The 19,498-nt window shown below is 39.9% G+C and overlaps 1 protein-coding gene across 2 annotated transcripts in view; it reads left to right on the top strand.

The window, feature by feature from the left end:
• Nucleotides 1-3,521: 3,521 nt before the first annotated feature.
• The window catches only part of LOC128917576 (interleukin-5 receptor subunit alpha-like), a 35,456-nt gene continuing 19,479 nt past the window's right edge, over nucleotides 3,522-19,498 (top strand). For both annotated transcript variants that reach the window (XM_054220891.1, XM_054220882.1), the window contains exons 1-5: nucleotides 3,522-3,587; nucleotides 5,417-5,509; nucleotides 9,973-10,045; nucleotides 15,831-15,874; nucleotides 16,611-16,704. The gene's annotated coding sequence lies outside the window, so the exon portion shown is untranslated. The remainder of the gene's footprint in view (nucleotides 3,588-5,416; nucleotides 5,510-9,972; nucleotides 10,046-15,830; nucleotides 15,875-16,610; nucleotides 16,705-19,498) is intronic.

The following is a 19,498-nucleotide window of genomic DNA, read 5'->3' as shown; positions in this document are numbered from 1 at the left end:
GTTATGTTTTCTTTGTCAGCAGTGACAGAGGAAGAACTTGTCCTTGTCTTTGGTTCAGACCTTATTTAGCTCCAAGATGTGGTACCTGCTGAATTTGCATGTGAGTTGCACTCACTAAGTCTTTCCTGAAGCAATATATGAATTGTTTGCAACTAAAACCCCAAAATAATGACCTAACCTCAGGAAATCAGTGAAACTGCCAAAACAGAAACAAAATGGCTTTCATGATAAGAGTTCTAGACAAGGTACAAACTGGCACATCTTTCAGAACAACTGGCAGGTCTTACTGAAAACAAGATCTTCAGCACTGTTTCTCTTTCACTGTTCTATACTGTAGAGAGAGGTAGCCATCAAGTTGTGAAATGTGCTTTTATATTATTAAGTTCAGGTAGAACAAAAGCTAATTGGTGATCTTGGGACTAGTGTGCATTCTCTGTTTGGCTACCAAGGAAATCTCATTACTTATGACATCTTACAATGACTAGAGAAAATTCAGTCAAATGAACTCTGCCTCTGTAGTACCTGTGGCAAGATGCCAAGTTGGCACCAGATGACACTGTAACACTCTTATGACAATCCAGCATGATGGTTACTCATGCTCTGTTTGCTGATGAGATAAAGAAAAAAACCCAAGCATCAAGTGGTAGTCTACTGCTGCAAGGCAAAGCACCAATTTTATTACCTTTCTCTTTCACCTTTCTCTTTCATATCAGCATTTCTCCATTCTGAGCGTGTATGTGGGAAGGGCCTGCTTTGGCAACTAAGTAGCCGGAATGGCTTCCCTCAAAACCTCTGCAAGGGCCCACAGAAAAACACACTTTCTTGATGGATGAATCTACTACAGGTATATTTTATGTTACTCGTGTTTCTCCCACAAGCTGAGGAAAGGCTTAGGATACAGTCACCTGTGATTTACACCTTGAGCTCAGCACACAGAATTGGTTGTGCCCGTCTGCCTTTCAGAGAACTTTCTGTGAATGCTGTGCTATTTGTTTACTTCAGGGAAGAACTAGTTTTCAAGCTCTATTTAGGTTTGCAAGCCATTTCCAAACAAAATGGTGGAAATGTCTCCTTGGCAAGCTCTCAAGGAGAGCAAAAGTTTTAAAACGTGCACTTCCACTGCCCATTGAATTTGCTTATTCTTCCAAACCTGACTGATGCTGCTTCTTGCCGAAGTCCCTTCAGCAAGAGAAACATGTTGCTGAAGCCAGTGTGGGGCTGAAGCACACACATGCCAGAGCATGTGGAATGATAGTGGTACTGATCTGAGAAGAGCTATAGTATGTGGCAGTTTATAGCTCTTAAAAGAATACTTGCACCAAGTGTGCCCACAAACAGCAGGTAAACAGGAGGAGTCCACAATTAAGCCAAAATTTTATTTTGACAAACTGCATTATGGCAATGTCTGGGAGGTTGAGAGATCTTGTGGATTATAGGCCAATGCATTTATTCAGTACAATTATTTTCTTCATAAAACTGGAAACGGGAGAGAAGAAAAACTTAGTTGATCTGATTGCTGATTTGTAGAGGAATTGCTAGAGGATAAAGATAGTCCTGAGACTATTGTGCCTACTCAGCTTCTGTAATTCTTGAAACTGGACCCTGGAGATTCTCAGAACAGAATTATTCTTGGAATCCTGAGTCCCAGCACTGGAGAAGCTGGGTCTTGTTACAGTAAATTAGGATACAGGAAACTGGGCTGGTATAAAAGCCTAGTCTCCAGGGAGGCCTTATAGCGGCCCTTCAGTACTTAAAGGGGGCTTACAGGAAAAATGGGAACAAACTTTTTAGCAGGGTCTGTTGTGACTGGACAAGGGGTAATGGCTTTAAACTAAAAGCGGGTAGATTTACACTTGATATAAGGAAGAAATTTTTTACAATGAGGGTGGTGAAACACTAGAAGAGGTTGCCCAGAGAGGTGGTAGATGCCCCATCCCTGGAAACATTCCAGGTCAGGTTGGATGGGGCTCTGAGCAACCTGATCTGGTTGAAGATGTCCCTGCTCATGGCAGGGAGGGTGGACTAGATGACCTTTAAAGGTCCCTTCCAACACAAACTATTCTATGATTCGATGATGCTATAAAGGTCTTAATTTATTGTCACGTGAATTTCCTTAATTATGAAATTTTTCAGATATAGGTTGGAAAAATTAAAACCTTCAATATTTATACAGGGTAAACAATATGCTATCAATTTCAGTATAGGTAACTGAACTATAGGAAAGCATGACTCAATAAAAATTCACATAATGACCAAGATCACTTCTGCAGAGGATTTGGGGTGGTACATAAGCATCCCAGTCTTGTCATTCAGAGTCTCATAATCAGTATTTGACCTAGACATGCATGTTTTCACCAAAGCAGTCAACTTAAAGATGAAGTTCCCCTTAGCTGCTATGCAGTCTTAAGGATGATTTGGTTTGCTTAATTAAAGGGAGGGGAGTTGCATGCCAGAGTAGTCTAAAGGAATCCTTTACTAGACTGGCACTTTTTATCACAGACCTTTGGGGTCAATCTGGATTCTTCTTAAAACCGGTCTAATTGTACAACCTTTATATGACTAGCTTTGTAACCTTTAATTTAAAATATAAGAATTCAAAGATTTGCATTTAATCTTCATCATAGCTAATGCTAAGAAAGAACATCATTGTTATAGTCAACAAGAAGTTGATAATCAAAAGAGAATCTTTCATTTATTTTTATTTTTGTTTCTCTGGCTTCATCTGTTTTAAATTTATCACCTTTTATCAAAGGCAGCAGAAGCAGAAAGCAAGTGATTTTAGCAACTTGGATATGGTTTAGAACCAGTTTTTCATTTATTTATTTATTTATTAATTTATTTTTGTTTTAATTCCACCAACAAATACACAGGTCCATGTAGTAGAATTGCCTGAATCCGAAGTTGGCTTCAGGGCCAGTGACATTTTCTGTGCACTACGAACATTATTTTCACCTTTTTTCATGACCAAGCTATGCTTCAAATTTTACAAGCAGAGTTTATGCCCTTCCAAGAAACAGGGATAAGAATCTATTGTCTGAATTTTGTTCAAATCTGAAAATACCACCAGGTCTCCTGAAACTATTGAATTGGCTGGTTTTGTCCAAACCCTTTCTTTTCCTCTTTTTTGTGGCATACAGTCAAAGCTATTTGTTTTTCTAATGAATAAGACACTCTGAGACTGTGGCAAGGAGATTTGTTTAAACTTGTCCTGGTTTTGGCTGGGATGGAGCTGAGTTTCTTGCTGGCAGCTGGTGTAGTGCTGTGTTTTGGATTTGGGATGAGGGTGATGTTGTTAACACACTAATGGTTTTGATTGTTGCAGAGCAGTCAAGCCCTTTTCTGCTCCTCACACCACCCCTTCAGCGAGTGGGCTGGCAGTGCACAAGAAGCTGTGAGGAGACACAGCCAGGACAGCTGACCTCAACTGACCAAAGGGATATTCCATGCCCTGTGATGTCATTCTCGGTATATAAAGCCGGGTGGGAGAAGGAAGGTGATGACATTTGGAGCTATGGTGTTTTGTTTTTCCAAGTAAATATTATGCATGATGGAGCCCTGCTTTCCTTGAGATGGCTGAACACCTGCCTGTAAGTGAATGAAGTAGTGAATTAATTCCTTGGTTTGCTTTACTTATTAAACTATCTTTATCTGAATGCATGAGTTTTCTCACTTTTACTTTTCTGATTCTCTGCCCCATCCCACCAAGTAGTGAGCAGGCGGCTTAGTTGCCAGCTGGGCGTAAACTGCAACAAAACCTTTTACTACTTCTGTTTTGCTCTTTAGAAGAAAAGGGAAAATTGCAAGCAACCACATCTGATGATAGGCTGACCTCATGTGGTAAGGGAAGTGTAAGCAGAAGTTTGCTAGACATGAATTTGTCCATAACAGTGCAGCACCCCAGACACTTTGCATATCTCAGTAGAGGACTATCCAGTAGGTACACTATATAGTCCTGTTGTGGATATTACACTACTTCAAAGATGAAATATAGCTTAGCTCCTCACTGTGTGGCAGTGACTGGTCCTGATGTTTATCTTGATTTCAATTTACAAGAAGTATTTTTCCACCTTATTTCCTTTACTTTCATGATTTAACTTGCTTGTCTCTGATCGTAGGCTACCATCATGTGGTCACTTTGAGAATCTTCCCAAGTCACAGAAACAAAGGCTAATTACTCAACCTGTAAAGCAGCAAGGTGCTGCCTGCATACAAGACGAAGGCCACATGTAGTTTTCAGAGGGCTTAATTTTCCTCCTTGATTGTACCCAGTCATCTTTTAGACACTCTGCCCTTCAGTTTGTGTCTGTTTTGTTCTGTTTAATTGTTCCCCTCCAAATACTGACAAAACATATCCTAATTTCAGAAGGAAAAGGTCCACATTTTTCTGTAAGCATTGGGCCACTACATGCATTAAATTCTAAGACACAGGTTTATCTATGCTGGGCATTTCTGCTCATGCATTCCAAACTCTGAATTTCAAATCATCTCTATGTAAATCCCTTCTGCAAGGCCTTTGATATGGTCCCTCACAACACTCCTGCATCTAGATTGCAGAGATATCAGTTTGAAGGACCGTTAGATGTCTATGGAATTGGCTGGATGGGTGCATCCAAAGACTTACAGTAGTTAATGGCTCAATGTAAAATACGATTGTAGTGAATATTCTCCAAAGCTCATGCTTCTGAGCTCTTATTTCAGGCTCTGAATCAAAGCAGACAAATATGGAAACATGTAATGCTATAGATTTTAAGCTGTCAGGGAAGGAACAGAGATGCCCTTGTCAAACACAAACCTATACTGTGGAGCAAAACTTTGTATCAAATAAAGGCTCTTGTACTGGGATAATTTTTATTCATGTAGTAATAGAAATAGTATTTAGGAAGAAACTACATACCTAATATATTCATTGCAAAATGGACTTGGATTCTTTGTTGGAGCTCTTCATTAGGAAATAACCTGTTAGAATCTATCATAATTTGAAATCTAAATCCAGTCTCCCACAAAATGAAATGTTTGGTGTTAACATTTCACCTTACTCTTTTACTTCATGTGCAACACATTGTTTAAAAAGTGGAAAAATGGAGATTAGATAAAGATTTTTAGCTACGAACATTACTCACTCCTAGTCTTCCCTTCCCTTCCCTTCCCTTCCCTTCCCTTCCCTTCCCTTCCCTTCCCTTCCCTTCCCTTCCCTTCCCTTCCCTTCCCTTCCCTTCCCTTCCCTCCCCTCCCCTCCCCTCCCCTTCCCTTCCCTCCCCTCCCCTCCCCTCCCCTGATACTTTCTGGGCAAAAATAAACAGGCTGAGGGGAATGTTGTTTTGTCAGCGCGTATTTCTTTTCATTGACAATAATGATAACTGAACCCGATTTGTGCAGATACAAATATATCCACTTAAAAGACATTTCTTCATTTCAGAATTCCTTTGCCTTTTAAGTTGCAATGGCAATCTACTAATTATTCCCAGAAAGCTGATATGCATCTGTCTCATCTGTCTGAAATTGCAGTAACGTAAGTACTTTAATTTCTTTCCCATGCACTCGCTATAATACTCTGACTCACAGAGAATTGTCCTCAGGTTCTTCAGTCATTTCCAGTCTAGACTGGGCTGAGTATTGTGCGGCAAAATGTTAAAGAAGTAAATTAATGGTGTTCTTCCTCTGCCTTTCCACATTTCTTAGTAAACTTGGGCTTACCATATTCTAATTGTTACTTTCTAGTGAGGTTTTGAACTAGAGTACTGTTCTTTTTAGAAGTACCTCATTCATTAATCTGTTTAAGTTTGTGAGATATATTATCCAAGCTAGTTGCGTTTTGGTGGTTTTATTTTCTTTATTTCAAGTCTTTTTGGCAACTATTTAGTCTCTATTTTTCAAGCTGGTGTCATTTTTCCTTTGAGATATTCAGAAAATATACAGTACTTTTTAAACCATGTGGTGCGGTTGACACGCTGGAGGGAAGGGGTGCCATCTAGAGGGACCTGGACAGGCTTGAGAGGTGGGCCCGTGTGGACCTCATGAAGTTCAACCAGGCCAAGTGCAAGATCCTGCACCTGGGTCATGGCAATCCCAGGTACAAATACAGGCTGGGCAGAGGATGGCTTGAGAGCAGCCCCGAGGAGAAGGACTTGGGGGTGCTGGTAGCTCAAAACTCAATATGAGCCGGAAATGCGCACTTGCAGCCCAGAAAGCCAACCGCATCCCGGGCTGCATCAAAAGAATTATGGCCAGCGTATTGAGGGAGGTGATTCTACCCCTCTACTTCACTCTGGTGAGACCCCACACCAAGTACGGCATACAGTTCTGGAGTCCTCAGCACAAGAAGGATATGGACCTGTTGGAACAGGTCTAGTGGAGGGCCACAAAGATGATGAGAGGGCTGGAGCACCTCTCCTATGAGGACAGGCTGAGAGAGTTGGAGTTGTTCAGCCTGGAGAAGAGAAGGCTCCGGGGAGACCTTATAGCAGCCTTCCAGTACCTGAAGGGGGTCTACAGGAGAGATGGGGAGGGACTCTTCATCAGGGAGTGTAGCGATAGGACGAGGGGTAAAGGTTTCAAACTGAAGGAGAGGAGATTTAGATTGGATATCAGGAAGAAATTCTTTACTGTGAGGGTGGTGAGGCACTGGAACAGGTTTCCCAGAGAAGTTGTGGATGCCTCATCCCTGGAAATCTTCAAGGCCAGGCTGGATGGGGCTTTGAGCAGCCTGGTCTAGTGGGAGGTGTCCCTGCCCATGGCAGCGGGGTTGGAACTGGATGATCTTTAAGGTCCCTTCTAACCTGAACCATTCTGTGATTCTATGATTGAATAGTTATTACTAACATTTCCACCCATATGGGGGTAGTCTCTCTGTTACAGCAACTCTGTTTTTAGCTGTAAAACAGCACACACTGAGCTGTTGACCCTGTGAGACTGCCCCAGCCTCTCTAATATGCACTTTTCTGAACCAGCAATGGGATACTATTTCAGTAAGACATAAATGGGTGCAGTGCAAGTAGTAAGTTCTTAAGGAGACCTTGTTTGTTTCTATGGCACTTCAATTCTGGGTGCTGTTAGGACCTCGTCTGTAACTTAGTGTATGAACATCTCTAATATGACACCTGATGATGGTTCTACGCTCAGCAGTGTCAGGATACCCATAGTGCTCTTTGAGACATTTGCTTGGTGGCTGTCCTGTGCTTCAAACTCTGGCAATCCATTCTTACCACACAGCCTTTATTTTAGTGATAATGCTTACTTAGTTGAAATCACACGGAAAGACCAACTGAAAAAGCCTTGATAGTCTTCATCAAACCCAGACACCCTGAACATTTCTGGCAGCAGTCTCTACAGGAGGTGTGTCTGAATATAATACTTGTATAGCACAGTTGAAAGGGTGAGCAATGACCAAAGTCACAGAGCAAATGAAGAGAACAAATCCCCTCCAAAGATAAGGTTACAACCTTACAACAGTAATGTGTTCTGCATTATCATTACTAAATCCATACAGACTCCCATAATATCTACAATGTTAAACATTCCCAGACTACTTTTGAATAGAAAAGATCCCAGGCCTGGCTGCGGTCCATCTTCATCATATGACATGTCTTTCTCAGATTTAGCGGCCTTCTCTACTGGCCTGTTGATCACATTTTTTTCTTGATTTGGCTAATCTTTCTGTTCAAAGAGGACATGTCAAAAAAACAGGCATGTGGTCATAGGTCTGATCTAACAGGAGATGGTCAGCAGAAGGGCTGGCTTTGGTAGAAAAACACCTCTTCAGCAATTTCTCCTTCAGGTATTGGTAACTCTAAGTGAGATAAAGTAAAAGTAAGCATGCCAGCTGCAAACGTCATCTGCTTCTGCAGGACTATATGGTCTAAATCAGTTAAAAGTCATATTTTGTTGCAATACTGTGGTGTGTTAACTTTGGCTAACCACCGAACTCCCATCCAGTTGCTTGCTCACTCACCCTCCTTAGTTGGGCAGGGAGAAAATAGGAAAAAAACAGGAATGAGAGCTCATGGGTTGAGATAAGGACAGGGAGATTGCTTACCAGCTACCACTGTGAGCAGAACAGACTTGACTTGGGGAAAATTAACTTTCATTTATTGTCAGTTCAAACAGGTATGGGTAGTGAGAAACAAAAAAAAACATTAAAACCCACCTGCCTTCCCCCACTCCTGCACAGGTTCCACCTCACTGCTGCACTTTACACTCCTTTGCCTCCCCGAGTGGTGCGTGGGGATTGGGACTTGGGGGCGCTATGATCAATACATGAGTGGTTCATCTCCACTGCTCCTTCCTCCTATTGCTTGTTCTCTGCTCCAGTACGCCTCCTTCATGGGCTGCAATGAATCTCTGCTCCATGACAGAGCACCTCCAACCTTGGTGTTCCCTCTGCTTTTTCTCACTCTTTTTGCTCCCTCCTCCTCTCTCTATCTAGCTTTTCCCTCCCTTCCCCCACTTTCTTAAATATGTTTTCCCAGAGGAAAACATATTTCCCAGAGCCCTTCCCTTGGCTGCTGGGCTCAGCTGTGTCCTGCTGTGGGTCCTTTGGAGCTGGCTGGAATAGGATACAGGGCAGCCCCTGCTGTCTTCTCACAGGGGCCGCCCCTGCAGTCCTGGACACACCTATCACCACATCTGGCCAGCTACACCAAATGCATATTAAAATAGATTTCTAGTGCTTTGCTTTTTCTTCCTAAAATAAACAGAAGAGTGAATTAAAATTGAGCTCACGTAACCTCTGTACAGTCATTCTCACCAGAAAATAGTTACAGGTCAGAGCATGCAGGGACATTTCTTGCTCTTTAACGTAAATAGTATACTTATCAGAGATAATCACCCAGTCAAGACAGGTTACTAGCAATTTCAGGAGAGGAAGTATTGAACAGTCTTCATCTGATGTACCCAAAAGAGGCTTTGGTTTAAGTTTGAGGCTATTTTCCCAAAGATGAGATCCTAATTCATATCTACAAGTCAGTTGTTATTAGAAAAGTCATTCCAAACCCACATCTCTAATGTTAACCATCTAAAAATCATATCCAAGTCTAATCCAGAGTCTCACCCCAGAGAGCGAGACTCTGAATTATCCAGGGGATAATTCATTTGCTCTGCCTTATGGGATGAGATTCAACTTGTAACAAGCACCTAAATCATGACAAGTTCATTAATCCTTATTCTCTGTGACGGGAACCCAAGGTTATAAGCCCAAACTTAAGGATCTTTGACAGATACCTAAGTAATGTCAGATTAATTTTATCCTCCTGATGTAGAGATAGATCTTTTCACAGTGCTGTAAATGGCTTCTGCACTGATACTGGCACTGTTAGTTTCAGTGGTGGGGTTACCTACTGCAAATTAGCTAGCTCTGTCATGTTTGTAAATCTTTATCTTCCTCTTAGATTTTTCTAGCTATTGGAACACTTACAATGATTCTTTAGAAAGAAACCTTTGTTAACCTAAGGAACAACTGCTAAAAAGGAAGAAAAACATTTAGCCACATACACTTGCCAGATAAAACCAAATGGAAGTGGTTTAAATTAATGTGACTCAGCCTAATGCAGGGTGCAGCCTAACAGAGTGATAACAACCCTGACTCAGCCGGGCAAACTTTGAGTCCTCTTGTGTCAAAAGAGCTGGTACTGCTTGCATGATCAAGTACACTAGTAAAGGTTGTAAAAGGAAGTAGTGCCTGGGACTGAAAAGGGATCTGACTGATTTATTAGTTAGCTGATCTGGTTGCACACAGGGAGGTGAGCAAGCTGATCTGCGGGATAAGGGCAAGTAGCATTGGACTGAGTGCAGGAGAGGATCTGGAAATGTTTGGCAAGCTTGATCCCTAGTGGAAGCTACAGCTTTGAGAAATTGCCTCAGAATGAGAAGCAAGTCTCATTGGGACTCTCCAGTGTGCTAAATGGGGAATTACCTAAGCTTCGCAGTTGGAAATGACACCATAGAGGGCTGCGTCCTTTCATCTTCTCCATCATAAAGGTGTGTGTCCTTCTTGTGGGACTGAAGAAGTGAATCATGTACAGACTGCAACAGCTGTGAACCTCTCCAAAAGGTAGGTCCTAACATAATTTCTTTTTTAAACTTCAGACAAGGTTTATCCCCTTCTCTCAAATTCTTCCCAGAGGTGGAAACTCTCCTCTGTGAAGGAAGTCAGGGCTGTGCTACAGCAGCCCTCCTTTGACTGACACATTTTAACCCAGTTTCTCCTCCACCTCCTTCATTTTCTATCCAGTAACCCTCAAGCAAAAAATGTATTATTTAGTCAGAAAAATCAAGTACCCTTCACCAGGAAACTGCAAAAAACCCTTGAACTCTCAAATTATTTTCAGGCAAAGTTGTGAATTTCAGAAGGCTCTTCTTAACAAAACTTCCTAAAATTTAGAATAAATCACATTTGCCAAATGTCTAACATTTTAAGATTTTATCAAAATCTTTACAGATTTTTTTTAGCCAATGACAAATAACAGTGCCTGTAGATAAGTCAGTCTTTTTGGGTGAGAATAGAGTTGCTTCAAAGAGCACATGTAATGGTTGCTCCAAACAGAGCTATGGCAATGCTTCAGAAGTGTCGTGATGAACAGACCCAGCTCACTGTCTTTCAGTGTGATTTCTTGCTCAGTGCGTTCTCACTGATAGCAGACTGAGAGACCACAAGAACGCAATGGAAGAATTTTTGTTGATGAACTCCAGATTAGTAATAAGGAGATAGAAGTCTAAATAAGCACAATTATCAAGGTTGACCAATATTTAAGAGTGCTGACCAGAGAGCCGAGAAACATATCTTTCTCTAATACAGAATGAATTTTTGAAACTCTCTGTAGGTGAAGCAGCCAATGAGAATGATTTTGTTAGACGGTTCAATTGTAAAGAGGTTGACATGTTTTGGAACTGAGATTAGCAGAAGCTGTTTCACAAACAAGTTATTTATTTACTTGCACTTGGCAGTTGGATAGACATTTTCCCGCTGCCTGTCTCTAGTGCATTTTATATCATCAGACTGTTTGGCAATGAGTCAATTTTCTTTCAATTGAGTGGTAAATGCTGCTTTTCACTATTGTGATCTTAAGCAACTAGAGTTTAGTAGGGGAGGAGTGTCACAAGAGTGAGAAAGTTCTTCCAAAAATGATGGCTGTAGCAGGCAGATAGACACTTTTCCCCTCCAGATTTGACTGTAAAGGACACAAATATGCTTGTCTTCACTGAGTACATCATCTGCACATCTATGTTGTCTTTCTTGGCTTGGCAAAGAATGCCCCATGGTAGCACTAGAAGACTCCTTATCAAATACTGCTTTATGAGTCGAAATAATCAGATGGAGGATGCAGAAGGCAGCACTTTACAAAATCTTCAGTAATCTAGATAGGAAGCAGTCTTTTAATAATGATTTGTGAATCAATAGAAGCTTTGCCAGAGACAATCCTAGTTCTTAAATGTCAGAAGAATGAAAATTAAGACTTGAAGTTTAAAGATGTTATAAGGCTAAGGATTGTTTTTGAGCACCTGAAATGTTTTCTGCATACCAACTGGGAAGGAAAATAGAATGAACCATTCTGAAGGACATTTTTAAATGAATTGTATAGAAGCAGCATGGAGAGAAACTAATGATGCTCCACTAAAGACATGGGAGAAAAAAAGGGGTTTATTCAGAGTCCATTGCTTTTTTCAATTTGCCAGTTTTCAAAGGTTTTATCCAAACAGGGGGAGCAGGGATTGCGTTTGTAAGAATTTTAGGGGTCTGAAATTCAATTGCAATGAGCAGAGATCTAATCAATGCAGTTTACAGTTTATCAGATTTACTGTACAGGTCTACCTGAAGGTGAGATGAGTCTTGTCCTCACCCAACCCCTCCTCTCTCTCTGTGGTTCACTCATTACTTTAGCTAGATCTCCATTAGATGTGATGGATATCTGGACAACTAACTTCTTGTAGATGACAGTTTGCAGGTGTTCGAATCCTAGTCCTAAACTGTAGGATTAATACAATCCCCAGACTTTTGACTGAGGAAAAAAAAGAGCATATGTATCTTAACGTATTCCCCATCTGCCTCCTCCCAGCAGTGTCTGCTCCCTCATTCGTTCTCTGTCCATGCACTATGCACTCCAGGTAGCTGCTAAAATCCTGCAGGAGTGGAGTACAGGTCTAGTGGGAAGATAGTCTAGACTGATGCAGTGGGTTAGTAGCTCAGTTTCATCCTGTTAACTGGGAATGCGGAGTGATAAACAGAATTAAAGAAGGAGGCTTTGAGGTCTCTGCCTCTTTGAGATATATGGTGATATACGTGGATCTTAGTAGTTTCAATACAGAAATGGGCACATCACACACCTGTGATGATGCAGAGTTGCTGTTTGAGGCACAACAGCCATCAAATGATTCAAATGGACTCTAAGAGCTAAGCATAAATAAAGGTTCACATGACAACATGCGTTGTTAGTCTCTACTAACACACATAGTAGTGTTAGTCTCTACTAACACACTAACACACACACAGAGACTACACAGTGTACAAGTTTGTAGCTGATAAAATATGTATGTTAAGTATTCTGTTGTCAATGTTGAATATCTGATCAGGAATATTTGCATAAATTAGCAATCAGATGCCAATATATATGCTCTTAAATGTCTAAGAATTTTCTGTGTGTTAGGCTATATTTTACTAGTTCCCTTGAAAGAAGGGTAATGGTTATGAAACATAGCTTATCTTTTATAACACAGCAGGCTCTCTTCCTAGAAATATTCAGGATGCATATCTCTTGTTTTCACACTAAAAGATAAGCCATTATTTCAAGCCTTACCCTCTTAGGCTGCTTGTCATCACAATTGTTGTGATTCATCACTGATCTCACCATCACCCCAGGGGAATTTGTATGCATAATGAGATATCAGCTCCTGACCAGTGTTCTGAATTTTTCTAGGTATTGACAAAGTTTAAAATGGAAATTTTAGATTAGTAAAAATTCCTAGCTATTTCATCTATTTCCGGTGTGATTTGGATAATTTGTACAATCTCTCCCTGCCTCAGTTCCTCATTCGGAAAAGCTTAGGGCTCTATTTTATCCCCATCTTTTCCTCACCTTTCCCTCCCCCATAGCAGTAGTGTATATCCTACAGTAGGTGTTAAATGGGTCTGATTTAGTCTATTGGATTTTTAATCGCAATATTATCAGCACTCTCTTTTTAATTCAAACTTGTCACGGATTCCTCCTGATTAGCTGAGAACAAGCATGTCTATACAGTATTGCGTACCTTTATAGGGCTCATTCTCACTCCTGATGCAAAGTCAGCGTACCCCACAGTGTACCCCAAACCTGCACATTGCTGCCTCATAAATCTCTGCATGTAGGATTTGACTGCAATTGATATTAACCTCTACAGTTGTAGACAAACAGAGAAACCAGAACAGAGGTGTTGTATCAGAAGTTTCCTTTTACTGTCAACAATGTCAATTTTCTGTAGCTGGTAATTTTTGGAAAGAGACATCTTCTCCAAGAAATTACTTTCTCTGGCAAGCCTTGCGTTGATATATGTACATATGCATCTCTCTAGTTTGAAAAGTGTTACAAAAGTAATCCACAACAAAAGAAATGCTACATTTTGAGACTGCCAATGCAGAGTAGAAGGCCACATGGACAGCTGCCATCCCTGTTATGTGAAACAGAAACATGAGATCGGTTTCAAAACAGGACTAAGAGACCCAAATGGTGGTAATTTAGTCATTGCAGTAGAAAACCATGATGTCAAAACTCCCTTCTGCTAACAAGTACATATTACTTTCAGGACACTCTGTTTACCTTACTGATATCCTTGAAGACCGCCTCACTACCCCTTTGCAGGCAAACATTTCATTTTCAGCAGACCAAATCTCGGAAACTTCATTTTCACATCAGTGCAAAGCAAAAGATGAGGTTTTCCCCTCTTCCTTGTTTGGTGTAAACAAAGGTTGAACTAAAGAGCACCCCAAATGCCCCCATCTCATGATTACAAACACTGGTGGTGCTGACACAACAAACTAGGCTTTGAGGGAACATGAGAAGGGAAAACCCACGTCCTTTAGTCACACGCATGGGACTTCGCTGGAACTAGCTCAACTCAGGGTTGGGATGACTATGAAAGAAATGGCTGCTAAGTACTGAAGTTTGCTTAGAGCATTGGCTTTATGGATGACTAAACCCTGGGTCAAGTATTGCACAGTGCTTTGGCTTTATGGAAATTCTTAATTGTATGACACGCCATTTGATCAGCCCAAATCCACGTGTTGTTCCAATGCAGCACTTCGATGAACTGGAACTTATTCAGTTCAGCGTGAGAGTCTACTAAGGATGGAAAAAGGTTTTGAATTCCTACCATTCTTGCTTTTCGGAATAAATTAACAATGTGGGAAAATTAAATAAAAAATAAATCCCTGAGGTGTAGCTTTCTTCCTTTTCATCTTTAATTATTTTAAATTATAAGAAAACTCCAGAAAACATACCACCAGGTAATTAATGGCTTTTCTCTGAAGTCAGCAATGGTAGTATTTTATCGATGTATGAAAACTGAAAGAAACATGCTGCAATTACTAATGTGTTACCATCAACTCAATGTACAAACCACACTTAAACCGGATAAAATTTACGTGTTTTGCTAATAAGCAGAAGAAGAAACAATGGGAAATTAAGTAAGTTTTCTACATTTTAAAAAATGAAGTACTGGGCCTGTGGTCAGGTTTGCTACAATTACCATTGGATTTGAGATTCTAAGTCACACTCTTCTCACTTAAATATATATATTTATAATTATATTTTATATATAAAATATTTATATATAAAAATATATAGTATATTATATATTATATAACTATAGTATAAATTATACATTATATATATTTCTATAAATTATATTAATATAATATAAATATAGTCAAAGTTCTCAAGAATCATTTGCCTCCCTTCATCTGGTCTGTAGTTAGAAAATATGGGTTTTTTTGTACACACCCACCGTAAGTTCATGTCTGATAAACTTCAAAACCGAGGTAAAGGCTGTTGGTTTGGTCTTACTTTGGATAATTGCATTATCTAGTGCTAACAATAAAATAACACATGGACCTAAATATATTATTTTCTAATCTAAACTGGATATAAAGCAGTCACAGTAGTCACAGCAAAAAAAATATTATTAAAGGAAAGAGGCACATGGTGTATATCCAAGACAAAAAGCAGCAGTTTTTAAGGCTTTGGTTGATAGTAAGAAGTTGAAACATTCCATCGGGCTTTTGTATGGTATCTCTTTGGTTGTTTTTTTTTTTTTTTTTTTTGGTTGGTTGACTGTTTTTAACATGTATTTTTAACCTACATACGGAAAGAATAAAAAGATTTCTATACTTAACTGTGACAACCTCTGCCTGGGACGAGAGAAGTCTTTAGGTCTCTACCACTTCACCTAACACCTCTTTGATAAGAGAGGGAGATGCACGGGATCTTTCCTCTGTCAGCATTTCTGTGCTGTGTGCCCAGTAGCTAAAGTTGGAGACAAGCAAAGCAGAAGAGACAGTTTCTATGCTTTGTACGGGAGAGCACCAGTTAGTAAAGGAAAGAAAATATATTCCTTGACCTCTTCAGCCCTTTGTAGCAGTGCTTGTGAAATGAGACTTTTAAGAAGATAACAGTTTGACCAAATCTTGAATTTTTTAAACGCCAGTAAATAACACATTCTTGAAACCTTAGGTTTATTTTTGCACCAAAAACTGGGGTCAGATTCTCAGTAAATATACTTTTTAACATGAATAAAGAGGTATATCTGTTCCAAACCCCATTCCTAGAAAAAAAATGAAAAATTTTATCCATTATTCCCCCTCTTTCCAGGTGGAAGGCTGGAATGCAAAATAACAGCTTGTGTGAATAAAGTGGTAAGTTGATTTCAAACCCACTTATTGTCAAGGCAAGGCAGTCAAACCCCATAGAATGCCACTCATAACATGCTGCTATGGCTTGCAATTTCATATGTGATAACTGCAAACTAAACCCTTTTACAAAGTAAAACAGGCAAAAGCAGGACAATTTCAGAGACTAGGCTGGGCAAAGCTTCAGATATGGAGAGTAAATCAGACAGTGATATCTGTTCAAAATGCAAAATTTACTTGTTCTTGTTCCTCCATTAGTTCTGGGATTTTTGTTTATCTGTCTAGTTTGTGTTTGTTGGTTTGTTTTTTGGTTTTTTTTTTTTATTTGGGGCGCAGTGAAAGATGCTTATTAGCCACTGAAAAAACAGAATAATAGCAGGTAGGGTACGATCTTTCGGAGATTTTAATTTCATAGCCACCACTTGCACTACGTCATTTCATTTCTTTCATAATCTTACTTTTCCTTAAAAGATACAAGCTCATTACAATACGTAAAAAGTTTTGAAATCCTCCTCTTCCGTGTGCAAAGAGGAAAAATGGTAACAGCTCTGACCACTGAGTTAGTCATTCAGAGGTGCGCCTCTTTCAAGGTATTTCGAAGAACTTAGGTAAGGTTCCAGTTACCGTTCGCGTATTCAGAGGTGCGCTTCGGTCCCACAGCGGGAAGTGGCAGTGGAAACGGGCTTTTCTGAGGGGGTAACTTGCGAAAAGGGAAGTCCCTTGCATCAATTTCTCATTACAGTCTTAAACCAAGACATTCTCCAGTGCTGACCTCTCCTGCTTCTCAACCCAAACGATGCACAGGTATCCAGGATTTAACATGCGTTTAGAAGAAGGTAAGGTTTGAAAAAAGGATGTAAACGGTACTGCTGTTTTGACTCTTCAGCTATCCAGACCTTTAAAGTGTATTTGACCTATATTGTTTATTTCATTATTCCTTTATCAGTTTCAACATTGTCTGCTATCAGATATGGGCACTTTGAAAAATATGAATCAACAGTCTTAAATGAAGCATAAGTTTTAGGCAGTCTTAATCAGACAAACAGTCCTAGTGGTTTCCCTTAGCTAAGACTGCATTAGAGCCAGATATAAAAAGTTTTATTGCTTGATGACTGAATTTACCCTCTAAATTAGGCACAATATATTTTTCAAGAGCACTTGAAATCATCTTTTTGAACAATTTTATTTTTTTAAAAAAGAAAACATTAAAAAAAAAATGCTGTTTCTTAAAATGTTAACTTTTGTATTTAGGAAGATATAATAATCAGTGCCACAAACTTTTCAAAAACGTCTTTATTCAGACACATAGACAGTGAACAGATCTAAATTTCAGGAAACTCAGATTTCTTGAATTTTTAAAGTTAAACAGTTAATTTTCCTCACACTCAAAGTAACGGCTCTAAGTCAGTTTTGTGAAGATTGGTTTCGTTGCTTTCATTTTCTTGCCCTGACTGTCTACTTCCCAGATTCACCAGGTGGGTTTTGCACAAGTCCTTACCATCTCCGCAGCTGCTGTGGTGTGTGGGTTGGCAGCCTTATGTTACCACCCCTTTCTCTCACTCCAGCAACCCACTAAACTAGACGTTGCTGGGCAGCAAACAACAGGCATCGGCTGTAGTTGAAGCTCTGCAATGAAAGCAAGGCGATAAACAAAAGACCAAAAACAACAACAAAAAAAAATCATTGTAGTACTGTTTTCAAATATTAAGTGTATTTTCTTACTAAAAAGAAAGTACTGTTTGACCATGCACTGTTTAGAAAGTGATTTTTTTTTCTTTTTAGATTATTTAGATTATTGAGATAATTTCTATCCCATTAGATTAACTGGCCTGTCTGTCAGTATATTTGGCTAGTGTGCATTTCTCCAGAGACAAAAGGACTAGAGAGCCTTTTTAAAAAGGTTTGTCAGGCAGTGAATTTTAGTTTGCACTTCGTGGACTGAACTTCAGCACCATATAATAACATAAAGCATTCCGTAGCACAGGATTACAAACCCACAGTCCTGTCTGCATATGTTTGAGAAGAAATCTCCTGTCTTTCTGCTTTCCTATGCTGGCATGAATGGAAATATGGGTTCTTTGACAAGTCATGGATCAAAAGCCTTTTATGTATGGATGTTTTTTCATTCCCTCCTGATAACTTTGCGTGTCCTTATATTGCATTGCTTTTGGTTTGCTGTTTTCTGTGGATTAATTCATTGCATATAGACATAAGAAAAACCCTGTGGGGTCAGCCCAGGGGTCTGTCTGCTGTTCTGTCTGCAGCAGCAGCAATAGAAGGTGCTACTTAGGTATCATCCACAACTTTGGCCACCTCCTGCAACGCATTCTCCCCCCCAGCATCTACAGCTGCTGAATTAGGGTTGTTGGAGGGTACATCCATCTCTGACACTTTTTAGTAGCTTTTCTCAGATCTGCTTTCTGCAACTTTGTCTAGTCCTATTCTCAGTCTGCTGACGCTGTCTGCCATGGCAGCACCTGTGGGAGCAAGGTGCAGGAGTTCATTGCACACTGAGTGGAGAAGTGCCTCTCAGTGCTGCGCAAAAGGTACTCCTAGGGAGACGTCACCTCCAGGAACTAGCAATGATCTCTCCTGAAATGCATTTCTTTGACTCAAGTCAGTTGTTTTTTTATAAGTTTATTCAAACTTACTTTAAAACTCTTCCTTCTCTGCCTCTGTGTTTCCTTTCTCCGACTGAATGCATTTGTATTACATCACAGATGATTTCTATTTTTGTTTCTAGCACCAAAAGTTGTTGCCACTTTCAGATTTATTTTGTTCCTTTTCCTGTTTCAGGTACCCTTTTGGCCTGTGTTTTCCACAAAAGTAGTCACGTTACTAACAGCCACAAATATTTTAACATACTTAGTCTTTTCCATCCTCAATGTCTTCCCTTTCTCCAAATTTGAATGAAGCATATATATATTCCTAGGACTATTTTTGATTGCTCCATCTCATGGGAATGGATGGGCCCTTTACAACCACTGCATGTTGAATTATAAACCCTTGAAAAATCCTTGTTTTCATTTTATGTTTTCCCTGACTTTTGCCACACACCCTACAATTCCAGGGGCATCATTAATGGGAAGTGAGGGTAAGAACAACTCACCCCTTCCCTTTCCAGGCAATTAGAACTGACTTTTTTCCTGGGCACACCAAGCAGAATCTACTCACTGTGATGTGGCATGAATACTACATCTGCTGCTGCTGCTACAGCTGAGATCGGTACCAGAATGAACCAGGTGGAGGAATCTCTGCCTTAAAGCATTTTGTTATGAGTTTTCACAGTACTTCATGAACAATGACAGCATTCATTAAATGACCTCTTGTTTGCATTATACCAAAAATAACTTTATAAATGAAAGTACATGTATTTTTTTTTTCCATGTAACCTTATTGCAGACTTTTTGGATGTGGTGGACACCCACACATTTTCCTTTACATGACCAGTGCCTCTTGTTAGTCAATGTATTGCGAACATTTTAATATGGCTCCAGGAGTCCTTTTGCCAATCCACGGATAACACACACAGAGTGTGTGTGAGGATTTTAGTATGGAAAACAATCAGGGTCAAGATAAATCAGATGATAGTTTGTGAGTGAAAGACCCTGAACACAGAGGCGTATTAAT

This window comes from Rissa tridactyla, chromosome 1 (assembly GCF_028500815.1).
Source record: "Rissa tridactyla isolate bRisTri1 chromosome 1, bRisTri1.patW.cur.20221130, whole genome shotgun sequence".
Classification (NCBI taxonomy): domain Eukaryota; kingdom Metazoa; phylum Chordata; class Aves; order Charadriiformes; family Laridae; genus Rissa; species Rissa tridactyla.
Note: the sequence above shows the minus strand (reverse complement) of the source record. Positions and strands in the feature narration are given on the sequence as shown.